Below are 11,806 nucleotides of genomic sequence, written 5' to 3'. Positions count from 1 at the left end.
CTTGGTCATCTTTCCAAGAAGACAGGACTCACTGGTTGGAAGTGATTCACAATCACTAACTTCAAGAATTCTTCTTGAGCCAACCTGTTTATCCTGTTCTTATTGATATGACCTAGCCTACAATGCCAAAGGTAGACTTCTGACACATTATCTATTCTAGAGCGTTTACCGAATTTTTGAACCACATTAACAGGCTGTGATAGTAAGTAAATTCTATTATTTAATTGTCCAACAAATATTGTAACATCATTCAAAATGATATTGCAAATATTTCTTTTATTAAAAAATCATAACCGTACATGGCCAAAAGGCCTACAGAAATAATATTTAATAAAAAACTTGGACAATAGTGACATTCACTCAGAATTACATTACGAGAATTGATTACAAGACTCATGATTCCTAAAGCTAGAACTGGAACTTTGCTTCCATCTCCAACATTCAGGAACCTCTCGCCTTCATCAAATCTCCTACTGACCTGCAGACCCTGCATCGAATTACAAATATGATAAGGACTTCCGGTATCCAATACCCAGGCAGTAGTATCACAAATCGAAAAGTTGCAAGGAGTTATCATATAATTCCTTGCTTCTTCTTTGGCCTGTTCGGGTCCAGTGAGGCAATGTATTGAGGACAGTTCCTCTTCCAATGCCCGTGCTTCTTCCAAAAGAAGCACTCCGCCTGGCTCTGGTCATGCTTGCGCTTCTTGGTCTGACCTCGTGCTACTATCCCAGCATGAGATTGCACCTTCTTATTTTTCTTCTTCTTGTTCTTCTTCCCCTTCCCAAAGGGTTGATGACGAGAAGAAGACCCTCCCACTACATTCACCGACTCCTTATGGAGTTGGTGATCCTTCTCAAAGTTCTGCAGCAACCCCAACAATCCGTGGTAGTTTACTGCAGGCTTTGTCATTCGAAAATGAGTAAGGAATGGGAGGAAGGACTTGGGCAAGGAATTAAGGATCGCATCCTTACTGAGCTGCTCGTGCAGAGGAAAGCCCAATTTGCTTAGGCGCTCAATCATCTCGATCATATACAGTACATGATCAGTGACTGAGGCCCCATCCCTCATCCGAGCATTGAAAATAGCACAACTAGTTTTGTGCCTTTCAACGTCGTCAGGCGTGCCAAAGGAGTCGTTCAACATTTGAAGCATCTCCTGTGGCTGGGCGTTCTCAAACCTTCGGCTGAACTCGTCATTCATTGCTACCAGCATAATACATCGAACGGTGGTGCGGTCATTGAGCCACTTCAAGTAAGTGTCTCGGATCGCTTTACTAGCGTTCGGAGCTGGCTCCTCAGGTGCTGGATCCGTTACTACATAAAGGATCCGTTCATGCTCAAGGACGATTTTCAATTTTCGATACCAGCTATCGAAATTGGGCCCATGAGCTTGTCATTATCTAATAATGACCGGAGCGACATGGTAGTGGCCATAGCTGCTTAAAGGAAAACGAGACCTCTATTAGTACATAAATTAATACTAAAGACTTGGACTTTAGTCTAAAATTTTTCCCAATATTTTTACGAACTGGTAGCCTCATCCTCCAATTCGAGAAATTACTTTAATTCCTTAATGGGTACTAGAATCCACACAGACTACACACGAGCCCAACTTTGGTTGGTCAACCCATGTGCATCTATGGGTAGGTTCTTAACCAGTTGTTTCTCTAAACAACTTCTAGTAATTTATTTTGCCCCAGAACCTAATCAGTAGGCTTTGGCCTCCACTGAAAAGATCTGGTTAGGTCCAACCATTAACATGACTTAATTTAGTGAATCGGACCAATAAATGATCAGGCCCGACTTTGGCCGGCCAACCTAACCACCATCAGAAAGACTCAATTAAATTATCATATTATGAATAATAATTCCATTAGCCAATGAGCACCAGGATTTGGGCCTCCAATGATCATTGAACTAATGGACTCATTATCATTCACTTAATGGGAGCTATGACTTAGTTATCATTATAACTTAATCATTTTAGGGACCTAATAATTTTGAGGATTTTATTAAAGAATAGTAGAGAAGAAATCATCCAGCCAATTTCAATCCTCCCACTGACTTCACCAAGTCAGATTAAAAAAGGATTTAATTAAAGCTGGCATTAGGAGAACCTAAATCAGTCATACTGATTTACCTAATGACATGGGTGAGCTCTAATCACCAAGTGATCTAATCAAAATCTAACTTACCAGATTGGCCAGGTAAGTGAGATCAGTGGTGGGGATTTGCCATTAACTCGTCAATGATCGAATCAATGCGAGTAGCTCCCGCTTAAGAACCACTGGTCAAAACTGCCGAACTTACCTTAGACACCAACCGGTTCATTAGTTTTAATTTTGATCAACTTAGTAAATAGAGCTCCACCGCGTAGCCATGAATTAAGTCCATCTTGGTCTAGTTAAAGACATGGACCCATTCAATTACAACTATTGAAGTTGAGTCTAGAGTATTCTTGACCTAATCTAATTCAACTTTTGATTAGATTTGACCAATTACTCCAATTCGTCCATTTTTAAACTAACCTTAGGTCTAACCCAATTATGGACCTAATTCATCTAACCCATTGACCCAAAAGTTTATGCAATTGTCTTAGGTCTTAATTCACAATTCTAGACCTACTAGACAACACTTAATTCTTTTAATTAAGTACTTGGGCTGATGGGTCAGGGTTTGGCATTTCGAAAATAATTTTCAAATTTGAAAGATTTTATTTTCTGTTCACCAAATGTGTTAACTCATTTCACAAACGGGTCAGCACATTTCATAAACAGCAATTCTATTGCTCATTTCATAACAGAAAATAACTCAAAATAAATCATAAATTTTTTTTAGATCTAATCTAACACATTCATGATAAATTTCTTAATTAAGTCCTTTCGCTGCTTCATCGGCATGGGATATAATTGCATCGGCACCCCTACCACCATAGGAGACCCCATCGAATGGAAAGAGAGGGCCTTTAAACCCAACTTTTCTCCTATGACCGGACGGCCATGGCAACCAACCTAATTAGATTACTTGCTACTTGGATTATGTATATCTAAATATACAAATTTTAAAATTTAAATTTTGAATTTCAAATTTCAAATTTCAAATTTCAAATTTCAAATTTCAAATTTTAAATTTCAAATTTGAGATTTCAACCAAATTTCAAATTTCGAATTTTCAATCTTTGAATTTTAAATTTTGAATTTCAAATTTTAAATTTCGAATTTCAAATTTCAAATTTCAAATTTGAGATTTCAACCAAATTTTAAATTTCAAATTTTAAATTTTGAATTTCAAATTTCAAATTTCGAATTTTAAATTTCAAATTTGAGATTTCAACCAAATTTTAAATTTCAAATTTTGAATTTCAAATTTGAAACTTCTAACAAATTTCAAATTTCAAATTTCAAATCTTTTTGAATTTCGAATTTCAAATTTTGAATTTCAAATTTAAACTTATAGATTACACCTTAATCTACGCATGCATATGTATATCATATTCTAGAACCTGCTCTGATACCAATTGAAGCAAAAATTTAGTGCAGGGGCAAAATGGTAATTTTAAAACTTTTTCAAAATTATTATTTTACAGCAGAATTATTAATTAATCTCATTAATTAATACTAATTAACCCTACACTAGGATCTAAATATGATACAACAGCATGCATTTAAATTTGAAATTCAAATTTGAATCAGTAAACGTTTTACAGTACTATGTTCAGAACACATCACCTTTTGCGGGTAGTCGATCATCGCAATCTGATCACCGTCGGAGGGTTCTAATCATCACGTCGTAGCCACCCAACTGTCTGGCCTCTGCGGATCATCCACACGAAGCTCCCATCTGATCAGCTCCTCACGAATGCTAGTTCGTGATTTCACCCTTTTGATGGTAGATGTTGATCGAACTCCTTCGATCGATGTGTGCCGACTTTTTGGATGCTCCAGATCGTCTGCACAATTACTTGAGAGGCTGATGGATCTCTCTCTGAAATTTGGTGGACTCACGACACTCGTGGCACACCAATCTCACTTCCCGAACCCTAGGTAGAAACCCTAGGGTACACACCAAAAACCCTGCGCCCAATTTTCTCTCTTTTCTTTCTTTTTCTCTCGGAAGGTTTTGGACCTTCACCTTGCGCAGAAGCCTTCCTCACATCCCAAAGTTTCTCTCCTAATTTTTTTACGCACGTCCCACCTTTCTCCTCTTTTTAAAACAACGTCGAACGTGTCTTATCCGCGTGAGAGGATAAAGACAAGAGGTTACACATTTGAATTCAAATCAAATTTGAATTCAAACGAAAACCAACTTATCCCTATCCTTTTGGGCGTGAGAAGAGAAGGGGCGTGGCTATTTGTGCGTAGAAAAGTTTCATGAGAAACCTTTTCTCGTGTAAGTAATGTGGCGCACAAAAGGGATAAGGATGAAAGGGCAAGTGATAAGTTATCCATTCAAATTCAAACATGCTTTGAATTTGAATGGCTAACTAATTAATTTATCCATCCATATGGCGCACAAATGAGGATGTGGGGAAGGGTTTTACGTGAGAAAAATTTCACGAGAAGTTTCTTCTCGTGAATTCAAATGGGTGCAAGGAAGTTGGGTGACGCAGGGAATTTAAAACAAGGTGGTTTGATTCAAATTGAGCCAACCTAGTTTAAAATAGGTTGAGCACAATTAGACCAAATTAAACCCAACATAATTATGCTTAATTAGGCTTAATAAAATCCTAATCAAATCAAGAATTAACTAAACCTAACCCCTGATCAAATCAGGGACTAAACCACCTTAGCGATTAGGTTAACATTTAACCTAATCGGGTCAATCCAAACTGAATCCAATTCAATTGGACTTGATCCAAAAATAATTACTCAATCAAATTGAGTTAATTAGTGATTAAATCACTAATTAAACCTCTCATAAATGTTGAGTCCAAATCCGATGGGCAATCAGGCATCAGAGACCATCGATATGAAACCTTGATCAAAGAGTTCAAATTTCAAATTCAAAATTCGAAATTCAAAATTTTGACCCCGGTACCCAAAATGTGTGGAACTCATGATTAGAGAATACTAATTTTCAATCATAGAGTTCCAGATAGATAAGACTCATAATCAGCCATCAGATCAGAAAGGAACCTCTAATGTGTGTGACCCCGCAGGTTCGAACATAAGCCGGTAGCACAGAAACCAATTTCTGTACTAATCGAAGTGACCATCTAGCAATAGTACCCGACGATCGGATAGGTCGAATAATCGCAATCGCAACATTCAGAACCTACATGAATATGGTTACCATATAATTCATCCCTTTTGACCCCTGTGTTTAGGATGACTCAGAGTTAAACTATCAACCCTGATGATATCATCCGAATCGTGCTCAACTCAATTAGTCCTGTGACTCCTCACTAGGACTACCCTGGCCAAGGTTTTGCTAAATTGAAACACGACTGTACACAGCTCCTAAACTGGAGTGGTCAATCCCATCTTGACACACGCACCGACAAGTCAAGTACTTGACTACACCGAGCAACCTTCCGTCACTGAATTAGAAATTCAGGTAGTCCAGTGCCTAAGTGCAGTGAGTTGCTTGCAAGTCACCGTGGCGGTCTCAGGTCGGAGTGACATTTATACCCATATCCCATCGGAGCAAATCTTGACAGCAGAAATAGCTCCGGAGTTGGTCACGTTCAGTGCAGATGTACCATTACATCTCACCTGTATGCCATACTAGTGTCTCCACACTCTTTGGTTATGAGGACAACCAACCCATATGGCACACAACGACCTATGCTCGATAAATATTATCGTCCTTGGTAACAACGTATCATTTGGTCGCGAACATGTTTAAGGACTAAACGACAAATCCTCCTTTGTCGAGTCTAAATAGTCCTAAGGACTTCACCACAACACAGGAGTTCATTAGAAGATGAAACATTTGTGATGAAAAAATATCAAAATAATTTTTATTTATTTATAATTCATGTACTAATACAAAAGGAGCACAACCGTCAACAGGCTGACGATTGGCTTTGGGACACTATTCCCAACAAATAGAAGGTCGTTCTTTTGAGGGCCGCCTTTCAGAGCGGCCATCACGATCGATTGGTCCAAGTTTCGGATCTCCAACGCGGCGACATTGGAACGGTTGACGTAAGCCCGAATGGACTCTCCCTCCCTCTGCTTGATGTTGATGAGGGACTCCGAACCCCTCCGGGGACACCGACTGCTAACAAAATAAGCCGCAAACTTGTGGCTCATCTGATCAAAAAAAAAGATGGTACCCGGCTTCAGCACCGAGTACCAGTTTCTCGCTGCTCCCTTCAAGGTGGATGGGAAAGCTCGACACAGGATGACGTCTGGCGCGCCATGGAGTAGCATCATTGTCCGGAAGGCCTCCAGGTGGTCAACTGGGTCTGAAGTCCCGTCGTAGCTTTCAAATTGAGGGAGCTTGAAGTTTGGCGGGATCGGTTCCTGCATGATCATTTGAGAGAAGGGAGGGTCAGTACAAATGTCCTCACCATAAGCGGGGGGAGCGTGGCGGAGTTCTTCGATCCGACGGTTCATCTCCTGGAGCCTTCGATCTAGGAAATCCTCTCGATTACGGATCTTGAGGGTTTTCTGGCAGAATGGAGGTAGAGATCTTCCAGGAGTAGAATCGTGATCTGACTGAGGGCTCTCCACCCTCGGATTCGTCTTTCCGAGAAAGACGGAAAGACTGGCCCAAGTGGCCCGTCCTACCGTCGGATTTTGGAGTTTCGACGACATTCTCGCCAGTCGCACTGACACCTGCGGCTGTTGCTGCTGCTGTATGGCCTGTACCGCTTCAGTGAGGCCTCTGACCTGCAGAACCAGTAGGTCGAATTGCTCCGCGCCAACCGCCGTTGCCGGAGGAGGAGGAGGAGCCTGGGAAACTGAAGGTGAGGTCGGAGCCTGAGATCTGACCGTGGAGGCCGTGGATCGCCGAGTGAATGTTTTGCGGGGAGGCATTGGGCGAAGATCTGGTGGAGGAAGTAGAAGAGGATGTCGGAGAAGATGACCGGAGGCGGTCCCGTTGAGCGATCCTTTAAGAACAAGGGTACTGCGAAGATACAGGCCCCCTTCCTCTAGCACCAATCCTGTTGATGCAAAAATCCGTCGGCATCGGAAAAGCTGGAGTCAAGGGAGTCGCGATCGCCGTCGGGACCTGCAAAGGAAGTCTAAACCAGAGTTGGGGTGCTCTGGCAAGACCCTCCGACGCTTAAGTCAGTTCTCTGCCTCAATAAGAATGGAGTGCTCGAACGAAAATTTTAGCAGAGTTTTGAGATAGAAATTAGAGCTTAGAGAATAACGTATCTGGGGTCCCCTTTTTATTGGCGGAGAGTGCAACAGACTGATAGCGACGTTTGTAACCGCCTGACAGTGGGCCGTTCGGGGCTAGGAGAAGTTTGTTATGAAGAGTAGTGGAGTGGAATCGTGGCCATCACCGTGGCCTGCCACGTGGAGCCTGTTGTGGGGAGTGGAGTAGCATCCGTTGTCGCGACTTGCTAGAGAGTGGAGGAGCCGCGCGGAATCCGTCGCAGGAAGTGGAGTAGAGTCGTGGCCATTACTATGGCCTGCCAGGCAGTGGTGGAGCCTGCGGTATCTGTCGCAGGAAGTGGAGCAGAGTCGTGGCCATTACTGTGGCCTGCCAGGGAGTGGTGAAGCCGCGCGGTATCCGTCGCAGGAAGTGGAGCAGAGTCGTGGCCATTACTGTAGCCTGCCAGGGAGTCCAGGCCTGTCGGCCGAAGCTCGGTTGAGGTGCCTGGCGGAGAGAGGTAGCTATCCATCTGAGAGGAGCTCGGATGTTGCTGGCGAACCTTCTACCATTGGGTGCCTTGGGCGTTAATACTACAGGCGAGGGCCACTTGCCGTAGGAGCTCGGTCAGAGGCTTTCCACAGACGAAGTTCGGTTTCGTGCAGAATTCGACAGAGGGTCGACCGACAGTGGATGTCGGATGGCGCTGGAGAGATTCATCCGCTGGAGGGGTCTAGCTACTGGATTCCATGTGTCGTAGGAGTTCGTCCAGAATCTGTCCGCTATAGAAGTTCGGTCGGAGTCCGATCTCCGTAGAAGCCCGGATGGGGATCATTTGTCGAGGAATCTCGACCGAAGCCTGTCTGCAATAGAAATCCGAAAGGAATTCGTCCACAATGGAAGCTCGGGTGAAGGCTTACAGTGGGAATCCGGTGCGGACCGCATGTAGTAAAAATTTAAAGTAGATCATTTGTAGCAGAAGCTCGGAGTGGATCGCTTGCAGTAGAAGCTCGGAGTCCGACCCTTGTAGGAGTTTGGGTGAGGTCTACCTGCAACAGGAGTTCAGGGCGGAAGTCCGGCTCCCGTAGGAGCTCGGACGAAGTCTACCTGTTCGGGGAAGAAGACCAGCTTCCGTAGGAGCCCGGATGAAGTCTACCTGCAGTCGAAGTTCGGGGAAGGAGTTCGACTCCCGTAGGAGCCCGGACGAAAGTTACCTGTAGCCGGAGTTCGGGGAAGAAGTTCGGCTCCCGTAGGAGTTCGGACGAAGTCTACCTGCAGTTGGAGTTCGGGGAAGAGGTCTGGCTCCCGTAGGAGCCCGAACAAAGGCTACCTGTAGTCGGAGCTCGGGGAAGAAGTCCGGCTTCCGTAGGAGTCCAGACGAAGTCTAGAAGGTGGTCGACCACCGTAGAAATTTGGATGGAGTCCGTCCGTCGCGGAGAATCCGATTGACACTGGTAGGGGTTTATCCGTCGGCAGAACTTGGGAACGTTGCGGAGGCTCGACCGTCGGAGAGGTTCGAAAAGATGTCGCCGAAGGTCGGACGTCGGTAGAATCTCTAGAGGATCACTCCTGACACGAACTTCGGCTGGAGGGTATTTTATACCCAATAATTATTATTTGATTAATAATTAATTAGAGGTGTGGCGATGGTGCCGCACGAGTCAGTCACTGGCAGAGGAGGTCGGTCTGGGGAGGAAGGGAAAGAAAAAAATAATATTTAAAAATAAAATATTATCAAATTATTATCGAATCATAGATTTTTAAAATAAAATATTTAAAATAATTTATTTTTTTAAAATTTTCTCCCTTTCCTTCCTCCCCCTGCTGACCTCCCTCTACCGCCACCCCTCTAATTAATTATTAATCAAATAATAATAATTAATTATTAATCAAATAATAATATTCATCACTAAATAAAATTAATATTTTTATTAATCATATAATAATTTTTTATTAATAAAATAAGAATATTTAATTACTAATTATCCAATCTAGTATGATTTCAAATTATTTTTTAAAATTAAAAATTTTTAATATTTAAAATTTTATTTTTAAATTAATATTTTTAATATTTTTTATTTTTAAATTATTTTTTTAAAAAAATAATATTTTAAATTATCTTTTGGTGACCTAATTTAGATCACCATCGTGATCCAAGATCACTGGTGATCCAAATCCTAAAGTGAGGTTTTAAATTGGAGTTACTCCCGAATATTCTCAAATTTTTTGTGTAGATTTTTGACTTGATTGGTAAGTAGGATTTTAAATTTCATAGAAATTTGAAACCATTTGACTCTCGAACATCTATCTGAAAAAATCTTACATGTCATAACTTTTATATTTGAAAATGGAGTAGTATCAAACCCGCAATTTTATTATTTGGTTCTAAATCAGTACCCCTCTTAGTTGCAGCCAAAGCAGGCATTCTTCTGGTAATAGAGAGGTAATTGGACCAAATTATAAGTTTCTCCTCTTGACAGAGCCATCGGGGTGTCTCCGATTTTTTTCTAAAGTGTTTGAACTAATGACAACCGTTTTTTCTTGTTGATAGTTTGAGAAAGAAAAAAATATAAGACTAGAAAATCTAGTATTTTGAATAAAAATATTGTATTCACATCACGTCTATTCTGAAAATATTATATTCACAACAAGAACTTTGCATTTTCATTTTTTTTTAGATTTTAAAGATACAGCACTTATAATCAAGTCACTGCTGCATTTTTTTTCCCTGAATCAAAACCTGTAAATAGGTACCCTATGTAGTTCTCAAAAAAATTATGATTTCTATTTCTAAAAACTTTAAAAAAATTTCAAATTTTTTTTATAGGTTTTTGATTTGACTGGTAAGTGGGGTTTTAAATTTTATAAGAATCTGAAATTATTTGACTCTAAAAAATCTATCTGAAAGAATCTTACACATCCTACCTTCTTGTATCAAAACCTACAAACAAATACTCTGCGCAACTCTCAGAGAAATTGTGATTCTTATTCTTAAAGACTTAAAAAAATTCTCAAATTTTCTATGTAGATACTTGACTTGATTGGTAAGTGGAATTTTAAATTTTATAGAAATTTGAAACCATTTGATTCCCAAACATCTACCTGAAAATACCTTACATGTCTTGACTTTTGTACCTAAAAATGGAGCAGCATCAAACCAGCAATTTGATTAGTAATCAGTATTATAATTTGATTAATAACAATTTGATATCACCAAAGTACAGTGGCAACTATGATTCTGAGTCAACTTTTCAATTTACACCAAAGAGAGTGGTAGTGCATGCTTGGCGCGGAGCCATAGGGAAAGAAGAAAGAAATCAAAAAAATAAAATAAAAAATATAAATAAATATTTTTTTAAATTTTTTTTTAAAAATTATTTTTTAAAAATATATTTATTAATAAAAAATATAAATAAATAAATAAAATATAAAAAATATTTTTTTCCAAAAAATCACCCTTTGAAAGATCGATTTACTATAAATATTTTTAAAATATAAATAAATAAATAAAATATATATTTTTTTATTTTTCTATTTTTTTTCTCTTTCGTTTCTCCCTTCCCTTCCTTTCACCCTCCTGGCCGATACCCCTCTACCCTTCGCCCTCCCCCGACCGTGTGCCCCCCAGGCCCCGGACCCCCTCCGGTGCCCATACTGTCCCCAACCATGCACCCCCACCCCCCGCAACCCCCCCACCCTTCCACAGCTGCGCACCCCCGGCCTCCTGCATCGCCTGTATCATCAATGATCGTGCACCCTCCTGACCCTTGCACCGTCCGTACCATCCCCGACAACGCACCCCCACCCCTTGCAACCCCCACCACGCCCCCTCTTCCCCACGTGTGCCACCCACCCCCATCAAAAAAAAAGTGAAAAGAAATCATCGATGCACCTCATCCTAGTCAGCATCGAGGTGACCGTGAAATCGCTGGTTGAACTGATAATTTCGAGATGGACGATAGTTTTGAAAATAAATTGAGGGAGGAGATATTTTTGAAATTAAATAATAATAAAATAATAATAATAAATCCTTAATATTTTTTAAGAAAAAATCAATACAATGATAACTAAAAAATATATTTTTTTTAAAATCCAAGTGAATAGTGTAACATAACAACATCACAACACTATGCTTTTATACAAAAAAAACAAGCAACCATTTAGGATGCGTTTGGTTATACTTTTTGATTTTTGATTTTTTAATTTTTAATTTTTAAAAAATATTTTTATTTTTTTAATTTTTATTATTGAGTAAAAATAAAAAAATAAAAAATATTTGATAAGTACATTGCTATAAAGCAAAAAGTAATATTTGAGAATGGTAGGTGAAAGATTCAACGTGGAAGAAAGGTTTAGAAAGAGAGGGAGAAGGGGGTGGGGAGGTGAAGAGCTCGACAAGAAAGAAGGATTCGGGTTCTTTACTTTCTAATTTGACGTTTTAGATATACAGAGATAAAAAAAATAAAAAAATAAAATTTAAAAAGTATAAATTTTTATTTTATATATAAAATAATTATTTTAATTTTTAATTT

The sequence above is a fragment of the Elaeis guineensis genome, chromosome 2, assembly GCF_000442705.2.
Source record: "Elaeis guineensis isolate ETL-2024a chromosome 2, EG11, whole genome shotgun sequence".
Classification (NCBI taxonomy): domain Eukaryota; kingdom Viridiplantae; phylum Streptophyta; class Magnoliopsida; order Arecales; family Arecaceae; genus Elaeis; species Elaeis guineensis.
The sequence above is the reverse complement of the archived record's forward strand: the minus strand, read 5'-3'. Positions refer to the sequence as shown.